The sequence below is a fragment of the Hyla sarda genome, chromosome 1 (assembly GCF_029499605.1).
Source record: "Hyla sarda isolate aHylSar1 chromosome 1, aHylSar1.hap1, whole genome shotgun sequence".
Lineage (NCBI taxonomy): Eukaryota > Metazoa > Chordata > Amphibia > Anura > Hylidae > Hyla > Hyla sarda.
In genome coordinates, this window is record NC_079189.1 from 455,702,788 (window position 1) to 455,718,869 (window position 16,082).

A 16,082-nucleotide genomic window follows, 5' to 3' on the forward strand; every position below is an offset into this window, starting at 1 on the left:
CAGGTGTAAACACTAATTGGAACCACTGCGCCAATCAGCGGCGCAGTGGCCCTTTAAATCGCAGAGACCCGGCGCGCGCGCGCCCTAGGGAGCGGGGCCGCGCGCGCCGGGACAGAACAGACGGAGAGCGAGTCAGGTAGGGGAGCCGGGGTGCGCATCGCGAGCGGGCGCTACCCGCATCGCGAATCGCATCCCGGCTGGCAGTGGAATCGCAGCGCCCCGGGTCAGAGGACGTGACCGGAGCGCTGCCGCGGGGAGAGTGAAGCGAGCGCTCCGGGGAGGAGCGGGGACCCGGAGCGCTCGGCGTAACAGTACCCCCCCCCTTGGGTCTCCCCCTCTTCTTAGAGCCTGAGAACCTGAGGAGCAGACTTTTGTCTAGGATGTTGTCCTCAGGTTCCCAGGATCTCTCTTCAGGACCACAACCCTCCCAGTCCACTAAAAAAAAATTTCTCCCTCTGACCTTTTTGGCAGCTAAAATTTCTTTGACCGAGAAGATGTCCGAGGAGCCGGAAACAGGAGTGGGAGGAACAGACTTGGGAGAAAAACGGTTGAGGATGAGTGGTTTGAGAAGAGAGACGTGAAAGGCATTAGGGATACGAAGAGAGGGAGGAAGAAGAAGTTTATAAGAGACAGGATTAATTTGACACAAAATTTTGAAAGGACCAAGATAGCGTGGTCCCAACTTGTAGCTAGGGACACGGAAGCGGACATATTTAGCGGAGAGCCATACCTTGTCTCCAGGGGAAAAAACGGGGGGAGCTCTTCTTTTCTTATCCGCGAACTTCTTCATGCGTGATGAAGCCTGTAAGAGAGAATTTTGGGTCTCTCTCCATATGATGGAAAGGTCACGAGAAATTTCATCCACAGCGGGCAGACCAGAGGGCAAGGGAGTAGGGAGGGGGGGAAGAGGGTGACGGCCGTACACCACGAAAAATGGGGATTTGGAGGAAGACTCAGAGACCCTGAAGTTATACGAGAATTCGGCCCATGGGAGGAGATCTGCCCAGTCATCCTGGCGGGAGGAAACAAAATGTCGCAAATAATCACCCAAGATCTGGTTAATCCTTTCTACTTGTCCATTGGACTGGGGATGATATGCAGAAGAAAAATTTAATTTAATCTTGAGTTGTTTACAGAGAGCCCTCCAGAATTTAGACACGAATTGGATGCCTCTATCCGAGACAATCTGCGTAGGCAACCCGTGAAGACGAAAAATGTGTACAAAAAATTGTTTAGCCAACTGAGGCGCAGAAGGAAGACCAGGAAGAGGGATGAAATGTGCCATTTTGGAGAATCGATCAACGACCACCCAAATAACAGTGTTGCCACGGGAAGGGGGTAAATCAGTAATAAAATCCATACCAATCAGAGACCAAGGCTGTTCGGGGACAGGCAGAGGATGAAGAAAACCAGCGGGCTTCTGGCGAGGAGTCTTATCCCGGGCACAGATAGTGCAGGCTCGCACAAAGTCCACAACATCCGTCTCCAGAGTCGGCCACCAATAGAAGCGGGAGATGAGTTGCACAGATTTCTTGATACCCGCATGACCTGCGAGATGGGAGGAGTGACCCCATTTGAGGATTCCGAGGCGTTGGCGAGGAGAAACAAAGGTCTTTCCTGGAGGAGTCTGCCTGATGGAGGCAGGAGAAGTGGAGATCAGGCAGTCAGGTGGAATGATGTGTTGCGGAGAGAGTTCAACTTCTGAGGCATCCGAGGAACGAGAGAGAGCATCGGCCCTAATGTTCTTATCGGCAGGACGAAAGTGAATCTCAAAATTAAATCGGGCAAAGAACAGAGACCACCGGGCCTGGCGAGGATTCAGCCGTTGGGCAGACTGGAGGTAGGAGAGGTTCTTGTGGTCAGTGTAGATAATAACAGGAGAACTTGATCCCTCCAGCAGATGCCTCCATTCCTCAAGTGCTAATTTAATGGCTAGAAGCTCTCGATCCCCGATGGAGTAGTTCCTCTCCGCTGGAGAGAAGGTCCTAGAGAAAAAACCACAAGTGACAGCATGCCCGGAAGAATTTTTTTGTAGAAGAACAGCTCCAGCTCCTACTGAGGAGGCATCAACCTCCAATAGGAAGGGTTTGGAAGGGTCAGGTCTGGAGAGGACGGGAGCCGAAGAAAAGGCAGACTTGAGTCGTTTAAAGGCGTCTTCTGCTTGAGGAGGCCAGGACTTGGGATCAGCATTTTTTTTGGTTAAAGCCACGATAGGAGCCACAATGGTAGAAAAATGTGGAATAAATTGCCTGTAATAATTGGCGAACCCCAAAAAGCGTTGGATAGCACGGAGTCCGGAGGGGCGTGGCCAATCTAAGACGGCAGAGAGTTTGTCTGGATCCATCTGTAGTCCCTGGCCAGAGACCAAATATCCTAGAAAAGGAAGAGATTGGCATTCAAACAGACATTTCTCAATTTTGGCATAGAGTTGGTTGTCACGAAGTCTCTGAAGAACCATACGGACATGCTGGCGGTGTTCTTCTAGATTGGCAGAAAAAATTAGGATATCGTCCAGATATACAACAACACAGGAGTATAACAGATCACGAAAAATTTCATTGACAAAGTCTTGGAAGACGGCAGGGGCGTTGCACAGTCCAAAGGGCATGACCAGATACTCAAAGTGTCCATCTCTGGTGTTAAATGCCGTTTTCCACTCGTCCCCCTCTCTGATGCGGATGAGGTTATAGGCGCCTCTTAAGTCCAATTTAGTGAAGATGTGGGCACCTTGGAGGCGATCAAAGAGTTCAGAGATGAGGGGTAAGGGGTAGCGGTTCTTAACCGTGATTTTATTAAGACCGCGGTAGTCAATGCAAGGACGTAGGGAGCCATCCTTTTTGGACACAAAGAAAAATCCGGCTCCGGCAGGAGAGGAGGATTTACGGATAAAGCCCTTTTTTAGATTCTCCTGGACGTATTCGGACATGGCAAGAGTCTCTGGGGCAGAGAGAGGATAAATTCTGCCCCGGGGTGGAGTAGTGCCCGGGAGGAGGTCGATAGGGCAATCATAAGGCCTGTGAGGAGGTAGAGTCTCAGCTTGTTTTTTGCAGAAAACATCCGCGAAGTCCATATAGGCCTTAGGGAGACCGGTTACTGGAGGAACCACAGAGTTACGGCAAGGGTTACTGGGAACCGGTTTTAGACAGTTCTTGGAACAAGAGGACCCCCAACTCTTGATCTCCCCAGTGGACCAATCCAGGGTAGGGGAATGAAGTTGAAGCCAGGGAAGTCCAAGGAGAATTTCCGAGGTGCAATTGGGGAGGACCAAAAGTTCAATCCTCTCATGATGAGATCCGATGCTCATAAGAAGGGGCTCCGTGCGGAAACGTATGGTACAGTCCAATCTTTCATTATTTACACAATTGATGTAGAGGGGTCTGGCGAGACTGGTCACCGGGATGTTGAACCTGTTGACGAGAGAGGCCAAAATAAAATTTCCTGCAGATCCAGAGTCCAAGAAGGCCACTGTAGAGAAGGAGAAGGCAGAGGCAGACATCCGCACAGGCACAGTAAGACGTGGAGAAGCTGAGTAGACATCAAGGACTGTCTCACCTTTGTGCGGAGTCAGCGTACGTCTTTCCAGGCGGGGAGGACGGATAGGACAATCTCTCAGGAAGTGTTCGGTACTAGCACAGTACAGGCAGAGGTTCTCCATACGGCGTCGTGACCTCTCTTGAGGTGTCAGGCGAGACCGGTCGACCTGCATAGCCTCCACGGCGGGAGGCACAGGAACAGATTGCAGGGTACCAGAGGAGAGAGGAGCCGAGGAGAAGAAACGCCTTGAGCGAACAGAGTCCATATCTTGGCGGAGTTCCTGACGCCTTTCGGAAAAACGCATGTCAATGCGAGTGGCTAGGTGAATAAGTTCATGTAGATTAGCAGGAATTTCTCGTGCGGCCAGAACATCTTTAATGTTGCTGGATAGGCCTTTTTTGAAGGTCGCGCAGAGGGCCTCATTATTCCAGGACAATTCTGAAGCAAGAGTACGGAATTGTACGGCATACTCGCCAACGGAAGAATTACCCTGGACCAGGTTCAACAGGGCAGTCTCAGCAGAAGAGGCTCGGGCAGGTTCCTCAAAGACACTTCGGATTTCCGAGAAGAAGGAGTGTACAGAGGCAGTGACGGGGTCATTGCGGTCCCAGAGCGGTGTGGCCCATGACAGGGCTTTTCCGGACAGAAGGCTGACTACGAAAGCCACCTTAGACCTTTCAGTGGGAAACAGGTCCGACATCATCTCCAGATGCAGGGAACATTGGGAAAGAAAGCCACGGCAAAACTTAGAGTCCCCATCAAATTTATCCGGCAAGGATAAGCGTATCCCAGGAGCGGCCACTCGCTGCGGAGGAGGTGCAGGAGCTGGCGGAGGAGATGACTGCTGAAGCTGTGGTAGTAACTGTTGTAGCATAACGGTCAGTTGAGACAGCTGTTGGCCTTGTTGCGCTATCTGTTGTGACTGCTGGGCGACCACCGTGGTGAGGTCAGCGACAACTGGCAGAGGAACTTCAGCGGGATCCATGGCCGGATCTACTGTCACGATGCCGGCTGGCAGGTAGTGGATCCTCTGTGCCAGAGAGGGAATGGCGTGGACCGTGCTAGTGGACCGGTTCTAAGCCACTACTGGTTTTCACCAGAGCCCGCCGCAAAGCGGGATGGTCTTGCTGCGGCGGTAGTGACCAGGTCGTATCCACTAGCAACGGCTCACCTCACTGGCTGCTGAAGATAGGCGCGGTACAAGGGAGTAGGCAAAAGCAAGGTCGGACGTAGCAGAAGGTCGGGGCAGGCAGCAAGGATCGTAGTCAGGGGCAACGGCAGAAGGTCTGGAAACACAGGCAAGGAACACACAAGGAACGCTTTCACTGGCACTAAGGCAACAAGATCCGGCGAGGGAGTGAAGGGGAAGTGAGGTGATATAGGGAAGTGCACAGGTGTAAACACTAATTGGAACCACTGCGCCAATCAGCGGCGCAGTGGCCCTTTAAATCGCAGAGACCCGGCGCGCGCGCGCCCTAGGGAGCGGGGCCGCGCGCGCCGGGACAGAACAGACGGAGAGCGAGTCAGGTAGGGGAGCCGGGGTGCGCATCGCGAGCGGGCGCTACCCGCATCGCGAATCGCATCCCGGCTGGCAGCGGAATCGCAGCGCCCCGGGTCAGAGGACGTGACCGGAGCGCTGCCGCGGGGAGAGTGAAGCGAGCGCTCCGGGGAGGAGCGGGGACCCGGAGCGCTCGGCGTAACAGTATACATTTTCCTGCATGTAGTTATGATTTTTTCCAGAAGTACGACAATATCCAACCTATATAAGTAGGGTATCATTTTAACCGTATGGACCTACAGAATAATGATAAGGTGTAATGTTTACCTAAATATGCACTGCGTAGAAACGGAAGCCCCCAAAAGTTACAAAATGGCGTTTTTTCTTCGATTTTGTCGCACAATGATTTTTTTTTCCGTTTTGCCGTGCATTTTTCGGTAAATTTACTAATTTCACTGCAAAGTAGAATTGGCAACGCAAAAAATAAGCCATAATATGCATTTTTAGGTGGAAAATTGAAAGGGTTATGATTTTTAAAAGGTAAGGAGGAAAAAACGAAAGTGCAAAAACTGAAAAACCCTGAGTCCTCAAAGGGTTAATAGAAATGTATCAATGACCCCCATTTATTAGCCAGAGTAATTACAAAGAATATCTTATAAATTCAGTAATTACACAGATATCCTATTGATATTATTGGGACCTGTTTAATGATTATGTGGTAGGCGGTAGGGAATAGAAACAGGTGATGGCAGGATACTTGGCTTACCTTTCGGTTGCACAAATGTCAAGTAGGGTTGTGTTTGTATAAATGGTGAATGAAGAATGTTGTACTTTCACGTGGCAAGAGTGTTCAGTCTCTATATTTACATGTATTGTCCCACAAACCGTTACTTCAATTAAGCTGTAATTGTACCAAGGCCCCCTAGAAAATAATACTTCAAAAGCCAGGGTTTATAAAAGACCACTTCTTTACTTCTGGTGCAGATCCAATACAGAGAAGGAAACACTATGGAATAATGCAGTTTTGGGATAAAGTTCTTGACATACAATTTGAAGCATTAACCCCTTAACGACCATAGACGTAAATGTACGTCCTGGTGTGGAGGTACTTGTACTTGTAAATGACCGCGAGCATCAGAGCGGTGCTCGCGTCATGCACTGCAGGTCTCACCGGACCCACTGGTAATGTCGATCGCGCTGATGTCTGCCATTAACCTCTCAGATGCGGTCATCAATACAGATCACAACATCTGTGTCAAAGCGCATGTTTAAATGGATGAGCCCCATAGGGGGCTATAACATGTCATCTTGCAACCGGCAACGATAGATCTTGCATATCGACAGAGTTAATACATTGGCCCAATCTGCAATACCTGTCAGTAACAGTGGGTCCTGGTTACTGATAGCAAACCGTAACTCAACTCATGAGCATGCATCAAACTGCCGTAACATAACAAGGTAAGTCCTTCATCCTAATTCATAGAACGGTTTGGAAATGTGACATATTGCCAAGTTTTTAGAGACAGAATAAACTTTTTGCTTAAGAATGTTAACCACTTACACTAGTGCTCATTGTATGCAGACAGTATATAAAGACACAGACATATACAGTTACATTACATTAGACTTAGAAAGATAGGCTTAAAGGGGTTATCCACCATAAGGTGAATTTAGTACGTACCTTCCAGACAGTAATGAACATGCTTATGAAGGATCCGTGCTTGTCTTGGGGTTAAATGGCTATGTTGTGAGATTACCATAAAACTGTGGCTAGCTTTTTGTGAACTGGTATTTCCTGTTTGAGCTTTCTTTTTTGCCTAAAAATCCCATAATTCCATTTTCCTCCCTCCCACATATCAGCCATCCCACCCATTGAAACATAAATGAGCTGGATCCATTCAAAAGACCTGTGGTTTTCAATCAGGGTGCATACAGCTGTTACATTAGTTACAGATTGATCTCTCTCCCACCAAGCGATCCCTCCACCCATTGAAGCAGACAGGCTCCCTGTCATCAGCTGACTAGTGAGGTCAGGTCTCAGCCGCATTGCAACCTGGGAAAAATCTGAGAATACAGTAATTTTGTATGTTGGTAAAAATAAATATTGGGGTGAAAATCACAGAAGAATAAAGAGAAAACCGTACAGACACTATATTATGAACTACACAAACTTTACAGCCCCTGTAGCATAGTGAAATAAAAAAAAAAAATCCTGGAATACCCCTTTAACCACTTAGGGACCCAGGGCGTACAGGTATGCCACAACGCCTTGGTGCTTAAGGACCCATGACGTACCTGTACGCCCGTGGGAATTTTGGTCCTCGCCGCTAGCCGGGCAGGGACCAGGATGCCTTCTGAAATCATTCAACAGGCACCCCGTGCAAACCCCTGGGGGAGTCCTGAGACCCCCCCCCCCCATGTCGGCGATCACCACGAAGCGACCGACCAATAGCAGATTGGGGGCAGGGGGTTAAAGTTTGGTTCCCCCATTCTGCCCACCCACGGTAATCAGGGAAGAACGGGGGAACTGTAGTGTGACCGCCAGCGGCGGTCCCTTATCGTTGGCGATCAGCATTGGGCGGCGATCCTCTCCCTGGTGCTGCGATCCTGCGACTACGGAAGCCGGTGAGCTGTTAACCAGCAACATCTGGAGGGCTACAGTTAGGGGACCACTATACAGTGGTCTCTAAACTGTAGCCCTCCAGATGTTGCAAAACTACAACTCTCAGCATGCCCAGACAGCGGTTTGGGCATGCTGGGATTTGTAGTTTTGCAACAGCTGGAGGGCTACAGTTTCGAGATCACTGTGCAGTGGTCTCTAAACGGTGTCCCTCTAGACCTTGCAAAACTACAACTCCCAGCATGCTCACACAGCAGTTTGCTGTCTGGGCATGCTGGGATTTGTAGTTTTGCAACATTTGGAGAGACACAGTTTGGAGATCACTGGGCAGTGGTTTCTAAACCATGGCCCTCTAAGTCTTTCAAAACCACAACTCCTAGCATGCATGAACAGCAAACGGCTGTCTCGCCATGCTGGGAGTTGTAGTTGCATACCTCCAGCTATTGTATAACTACATCTCCCAGCATGCCCTTCGACGAGCAGTACATGCTGGGAGTTGTAGTTTTGCAACAGCTAAACGCACACTGGTTGGATAATACTGAGTTAAGTAACAGAACCTAACTGAAGGTTTTCCAACCAGTGTGCCTCCAGCTGTTGCAAAAGTACAACTACCAGCATGCACGGTCTGTCAGGAGTGAGAGCACACTATGTACATTTGAGGCCTAAATTGGTGATTTGAACAGGGGTGGCTGATTCAACAGTGGTTCTGACATAAACACAAAAAATTAAGTACCCACACGTGACCCCTTTGTGGAAACTACACCCCTCATGGAACGTAACAAGGGGTATAGTGAGCCTTAACACCCAACAGATGTTTGACAAATTTTTATTAAAGTTGGATGGGAAAATGAAAAAAAAAAGTTTTAACTAAAATGCTGGTGTTACCCTAAATTTTTCATTTTCACAAGGGAAAATAGGAAAAAACAGCCCCCCAAAATTTGTAACCCCATTTCTTCTGAGTATGAAAATACCCCATATGTGGATGTAAAGTGCTCTGCGGGCGAACTACAATGCTCAGAAAAGAAGGAGCATCATTGGGCTTTTGAAGAGAGAATGTGTCTGGAATTGAAGGTCATGTGCGTTTAGAAAGATCACTTGGTGCCAGAACAATGGACCCCCCCACATGTGACCCCATTTTGGAAACTACACCCCTCACGTAATGTAATAAGGAGTACAGTGAGCAGTTACACCTTACAGGTATCTGACAGATTTTTGGTACAGTGGTCCGTGAAAATGAAAAATGTAATTTTTCATTTGCACAGCCCACTGTTCCAAAGATCCGTCAAACGCCAGTTGGGTGTAAATGCTCACTGCACCCCTTATTACATTCTGTGAGGGTGTAGTTTCCGAAATGGGGTCACATGTGGGGAAGTTCACTGTCCTGGCACCATGGGGGCTTTGTAAACGCACATGACCTTCTATTCCAACCAAATTCTCTTTCCAAAAGCCCAATGGTGCTCCTTCTCTTCTGAGCACTGTGGTGCACCAGCAGAGCACACATGGGGTATTTCCATACTCAGAAGAAATGGGGTTACAAATTTTGGGGGGGCATTTTCTCCTTTTACCCCTTGTAAAAATTTAAAATTTGGGGGGAAAACAGCATTTTAGTGAAAAACATTTTTTTTTTTCATTTACACATCCGACTTTAATGAAAAGTCGTCAAACACCTGTGAGGTGTTAAGGCTCACTGGACCCCTTGTTACATTCCCTGAGGGGTGTAGTTTCCAAAATAGTATGGCATGTGTTTTTTCTTTTGCTGTTCTGGCACCATAGGGGCTTCCTAAATGTGGCATGCCCCCCAAAAACCATTTCAGCAACGTTTGTTTTCCAAAAGTCAAATGTGACTCCTTCTCTTCTGAGCATTGTAGTGCACCTACAGTGCACTTGATGCCCACACATGGGGGTTTTCCATACTCAGAAGAGATGGGGTTACAAATTTTGGGGGACATTTTCTCCTATTACCTCTTGTAAAAATGTGACATGCCCCCCAAAAACCATTTCAGAAAAACTCACTCTCCAAAATTCTATTGTCGCTCTTTCCCTTCTAAGCCCTCTAGTGCGCCCACAGAGCACTTGACATACACATATGAGATATTTCCTTACTCATTGAGCAGGCATCCCGTGCCAATGGTCCTGAGACCTCAGCATATCGGCGATCGCCGCAAACTGCCGGGTGGGAGAGAGATCATTTTACAACAGCTGTAGGCACCCTGTTTAGAAAACACTGGTCTTTTGAATGGCATGCAACTCATTGTGTTTCAATGGGTGGGGTAGCTGATGTGCGGGAGGGAGGAAAGTGACCATGGGATGTGTAGTTTGAGAGAACAAATTTCAACAGGAAATATCCAGTTCACAAAAAGATAGCCACAGCGTTAGGGATATCTAACAACATAGCTATTTAGCCGCAAGACAAGCACATATCCTTACTAAGAACCCCAGTTGAAGCGAGGAGCGAAACATCGGGTCTGGCATGTGACCAGGGTATCTGTACACCAGGTTGTAACTAGTTACTTTGTGTATGTTTGCACATGTTTTTCTTTTTTTTTTTCTTTTTTCTTTTTGCAGTTCTCTAAGACTATGTAGGCTGCATTTACCACTTTATGCACTTCTTCTTCCTTTATGTATTATAATGTATTTTCAATACATTGAAATGCTCGCAGCATTCTCTTATTCGCAGCGCTCCGGTCAGACCTGCTGACCGGGTGCGCTGCGATATTGCTCCCAGCCGGGATGCGATTCGCGATGCGGGACGCGCCCGCTCGCGATGCGCATCTCGGCTCCCGTACCTGACCCGTTCCTCGTCTGTGTTGTCCCTGTGCGCGCGGCCCCGCTCCTTAGGGCGCGCGCGCACCGGGTCTCTGCAATTTAAAGGGCCAGTGCACCAATGATGGTGCCTGGCCCAATCTCCCTGATTAGTTTCCACCTGTGCTCTCCCTATTTATACCTCACTTCCCCTGCACTCCCTTGCCGGATCTTGTTGCCCTTGTGCCAGAGAAAGCCTTTCCTTGAGTGTTCCTAGCCTGTGTTCCAGACCTCCTGCTGTTGCCCCTGACTACGATCCTTGCTGCCTGCCCTGACCTTCTGCTACGTCCGACCTTGTTCTTGCCTTATCCCTTGTACCATGCCTATCTCAGCAGTCAGAGAGGTTGAGCTGTTGCCGGTAGATACGACCTGGTTGCTACCGCCGCTGCAAGACCATCCCGCTTTGCGGCGGGCTCTGGTGAAAACCAGTAGCAACTTAGAACCGGTCCACCGACACGGTCCGCGCCAATCCCTCTCTGACACAGAGGATCCACCTCCAGCCTGCCGAATCGTGACAACTAGCCAGTACCTCTGATTCCCTGATTCCCTGAATTGTCAGACAAATTATGAACCCACATTTCCTGGAAAGGGGAGGGTGTATAAAGAAACTGAAAAAAGGTATGTGATCAGGATACTATTTAATGACCATGCTATTTAATGACCATGCTAGATTATATTTTGGGGGTTGGCCACAGGTCCTCTTCAATGGTGGAACAATCCATTTAATTTCTCCCACAGATGGCAGCGAATTGCAGGAGTTAAAACTACCAAACAACAAACATGTAAGCAATAGATCAGTTACAGAACCCTTCTATCAAAAATTTATATTTCACAGTAGACAACCCTTTAAAATGACATTATACACAGTCAAAAGCTTATAATGCTTAGAAGACCTTGTCAAAACGGTTTCACACATGATTGGTTGATGTCATACTGATCTCAAAAATGAAAAAGCAGAGGCCTCTTTGGTAGTTACTCCAGATAACACTGCAGTTTCTTGTTCAGCAGGCAGACATGCTGTCATATAAAGATTTGTAGAATTATGGGTGCTGGCAGTTGGACCCACCCTCCTCCAAATGCATCAGGTAAGTAATGGCATACCCTAGCAAATATTATTATTGTACCTTTATTGTACATTTTTTTTAAATGTACTTCTTAAATTATAAAATAGAAAAATAAAAAAAGGTTTTTAGGAGACTAAAGTTCTTAGACTAAGTTCTTCAGAGGTCCACAAATTACAGTGAAGTCCAAAAGACAGTGAAGTCCGAAAAGACTTGTTTCTTGCTATAACCAGTTCATAAAAATTCTCTGCAATATTAACGTGTTGCCTTAAATTTGGGCCTGTTTTATCCTATTCTCTTCCTATCATACAATCAATAACTGCTAGAAATTAAATATAATATCCTATACTCAAGGCTGTGTCTCTGTGCCAACCCATTTATCTTATCTGCTCTGTTAAAAACAAAGCTCCTCGAGCAACATTGTCATGTAGTAATTGTTTGTGCTTCAAGAAAATCTGCCAAAAATGAGTTTCATACAAGCATAATATGAGTGGATTTTTGCACCTATATTACAAATAAATGACACGACCTGACCACAGGTCTAATCTGAACCAACAGCATTATAGATCTCTAGGATATTGTCTGTTTGGGTTATTAGATTGCTCAGGAAATCTCTCTATAACATGGGTGCAGAAATATGCTCATATTATGCTAATGTAAAACTATGATAAGGACAGCTCTCTCCCATATAAAAAAATGTCTAAAGTTTGAAGCATTTCCATGATGCATTTTTTTCCTATTTACATGCCTTTCAGTGGATTTAAAAAAAAATCCCTTTAAAGGGGTATTCCGCCCCTAGACATCTTATCCCCTATCCAAAGGATAGGGGATAAGATGTCAGATCACCGCGGTCCCGCTGCTTGGGGCCCCTGGGATCCCCGCTGCGGCACCGCGCTATCATTACAGCACAGAGCGAGTTCGCTCTGCACGTAATGATGGGCGGTACAGGGGCCGGAGCATTGTTACGTCACGGATCCGCCCCTCGTGATGTCACGGCTCGCCCCTTTACATACAAGTCTATGGGAGGGGGCGTGGCGGTCATCACGCCCCCTCCCATAGACTTGCATTAAGGGGACGGGCCGTGATGTCACGAGGGGTGGCGCCATGACATCACACTGCTCCGTCCCCCGTATCGCCCGTCATTATGCACAGAACGATCCCCGGGGTCCCCAGCAGCGGGACCGCGGCGATCTGACATCTTATCCCCTTTGGATAGGGGATAAGATGTCTAGGGGCGGAATACCCCTTTAATGGAAACTCCAGTACATTAAATTTTTTTCCCTATCCACAGGATAGATGATAAGTATATGATGGCAGGGAGTCCAACCGATGGGACTTTTCCCTCACTCGGAGTGGCTTGGTTGGCATGCCCCCTCCATGCATATTTATTGGAGAGCCAGAGATACAGCGCTCATGTATCTCCAGCTCTCCCATAGCGATACATGAGGGGACATGTTGGCCACAGCTTTATGCGTTGATCTACAGTAATACGACATGGAGCGGAGATCACTCCATGCATGAGGAGAGCCAGGGCACCAGGCAGGAGATCACGGGAGGTTCCAGCGGTTGGACCAAACCCCCCCCCCCCCCCCCCCCGGGGATCAGACACTTATCCCCAATCCTGTGGATAGTGGATAAAATGTAATGTACCAGAATTCCCCTTTAAGGATACAGATTATTTTGTCCTTAGGACCCAACCAATTTCCTTTTTTATATCCTCCCCTTAGACATAACGCTTGCTTTTTGCGTGACTAATTGTACTTTAAGGTAAAAATGTAATCTTTATTCTTTGGGCCATTAAAATAATGCCCATGGTTTTTATGCTTTTCTATTGTTGTACTGCTTTAAAATTTATATTTTTTAAAAAAAAAATTAGAATGCTTAAAATTGCCCTTTTTCTGACCCATATAACTTTCAAATTTTTCTGTATAAGGGCTAATTTTTTTGTGCTGTGGTCTGTAAATTTTTTATTTCCTTTTATTTCATTTTCTGGGATGTGATGTGATCAAAAATAGCAAATTTTGAAATTTGTTTTGTTGCCACTCACCAAATGAAATCAATAACATTAAATTAATAGTTCAGACAGGCATGCGGCAATACCAAATATATATATTTTTGTTGGGGGAGAGACTTCCCATGAAAATAAAAAAATAAAATAAAACAAATTCACTAAATATTTTACATTTTTTAAGTCCTCATGGAGGGGACTTTTAATAGCAATCTTTGGATACTTTAATAATGGCAACTTCATCCAAGCATCGAGAAGGAAAAACAATATATAGCACTTATTAGGTTGTAAGGTACTAGTCTTAGCTTTATCACGTATCAAAAATACAGTTAAAGGGGTATTCCGGGCAAAAACATTTTTATTTAGGGGATAAGATGTCTGATTGCGGGAGGGGGGTGCTGCTGAGACCCCTGCGATCTCCCATAGAATGCGGGTGCTGAATCTCCAGTTTCGGAAACCTCAGGGTTTCCGGGACTGGGGACATGACGCCAGGCCACGCCCCCTCCATTCATGTCTATGGGAGTGGGCGTGACGGCCATCACGCCTCCTCCCATAGACATGAATGGAGGGGGCATGGTGTGACGTCCCCAGTCCTGCAAAATCTTTACTGTCTAATGTAAGTATACAGAACATGCATGAATTTAATCAAGGCAAACAACTAAGTAGTTACTCAGACAACCAAGGATCCATGTTAAAGGAACAGAAAAACTCTTTAATGTCGAGGGGAAAAAGAACAAAAGAAACATGGTGTTTACCCCCTTACAGGACAGGAATATCGCAAAGGATCACTTAATGGCTCAATAGCCCTTTATTATTCCATCCTTCATTACAACACAAGTTTTATATCTGCAGCTTAGCCAATGATTTATGGTGCAGAAATGCTTGAGAAAAAGCAATTCATAAAGCTAATTATTTCTCAATTACATTCTTATAAAAGCGGCAGCTATAGCATGCCCCTGAAATATTACATAGTGGATGAAATATGATACAAACAAGGCACCTTTTACTGGAGACACGAGTTACGGAAGAATCACACCTTCATTGTTAAACTTATGCAGTGTGTCAGAATTATTTATATTACATGTATTTCAATTAAAGGCTTTGGATAGCAGCTGGAAGGTTATTGGCAACCTGCCATTAGTTCTAACGGTGGAAAATTGGAAATTACTATAGTGATAACATTCTAGTGGAAAGTATGCATTAACACGATCTTTATTGTCAAAGCATATAAGAGACTATTAGTGGTGACGTCAGTCTACATGAAGGAATCGGTGATAATACAATGCTAAGAATTTATATTATGTTGACTCTTTTATATACTATAGCCTTATACTGTAATTTATCTTATACTTACACGTGAAGGAGCAGTTATAAAGCCTGATGGAAAAAATAAAATAATAATAGGATAACATGACTTCCCCATACTTCAAGTGTCATGTGTGTGAACTCTGTAATATTAAATTCAGCACATTGCCTTTGGGTTTCTTTTGTCCTTTTCTTTTCCCATCATGTCAACCTGTCATTTCTTCTTTCAGATTATTAAAAAAGCTTTTTCCATATACAATGCATTCAGAAAGTTTTTAGACCCTTTCCCTTTTTTTTTCCCGCATTTTATTATTTAGTTTCGGCCTTGTTCTAAAATAAAAATCTCTTTTCCCTATCACTCTGCAGGCAATACCCCATAATGAAAAAGGGGAAACAATTTTGAAATGTTTCCAAATTTAGTAAAAATGAAAAACTAAACTTTTTGCATGGACATAAGTATTCATACCCTTTGTGATGACACCAGATATTTAGCTGTGACTCCCCCATTTCTCTTGATCATCTCTGAGATGTTTTTATGCCTTGATCAGAGTCACCTGTGGTAAAATCTGGTAATTGGACATTATTTGGAAAGACATATCCCTGTCTATATAAGGTCTCATGGCTGACAATGTATATCAGAACAAAAACCTAGCCATGAGGCCAGTTAAGGTCATTATAAGGGGGTGTTCACACTGAGGAATTGGAAAGGAATCCTTGCGTAAAAATTCCGCTGTGGACTAAAAAAAAATTTCACACAAAATTCTCGTGGAATTTGCGCAAAAATCGTACAGAATTGACACAGAATACAGAAGGAAACTTTTTTTCCCCTGGACTACAACCACCAATTAGAGTTTCCCTTTTTATGTATTTTTTTCGCATTGAATTTCTCGCAAATACCGCACAAATTTTGTGCAAATTCCGCGCAAGAACGATTTTAAGCAGACATTTTTTTTACCATTAAAGGTACTCCGGCGTTAAGACATCGTATCCCCTATCCAAAGGATAGGGGATAAGATGCCTGATTGCGGGGGTCCCACCACTGGGGACCCCAATGATCTTGCACGCAGCACCCCGTTACAATCAGTATGTTACAACCGCTTTTAAAACCGCACGTTCAATGGCGTACACGCAAAAAAATTCAAAAGTACAAAATAGTGCATTTTTGATCACTTTTTATACCACAAAAAAGTGAATAAAAAGTGATCAAAAAGTCTGATCAGAACAAAAATGGTACCGCTAAAAACTTCAGATCAC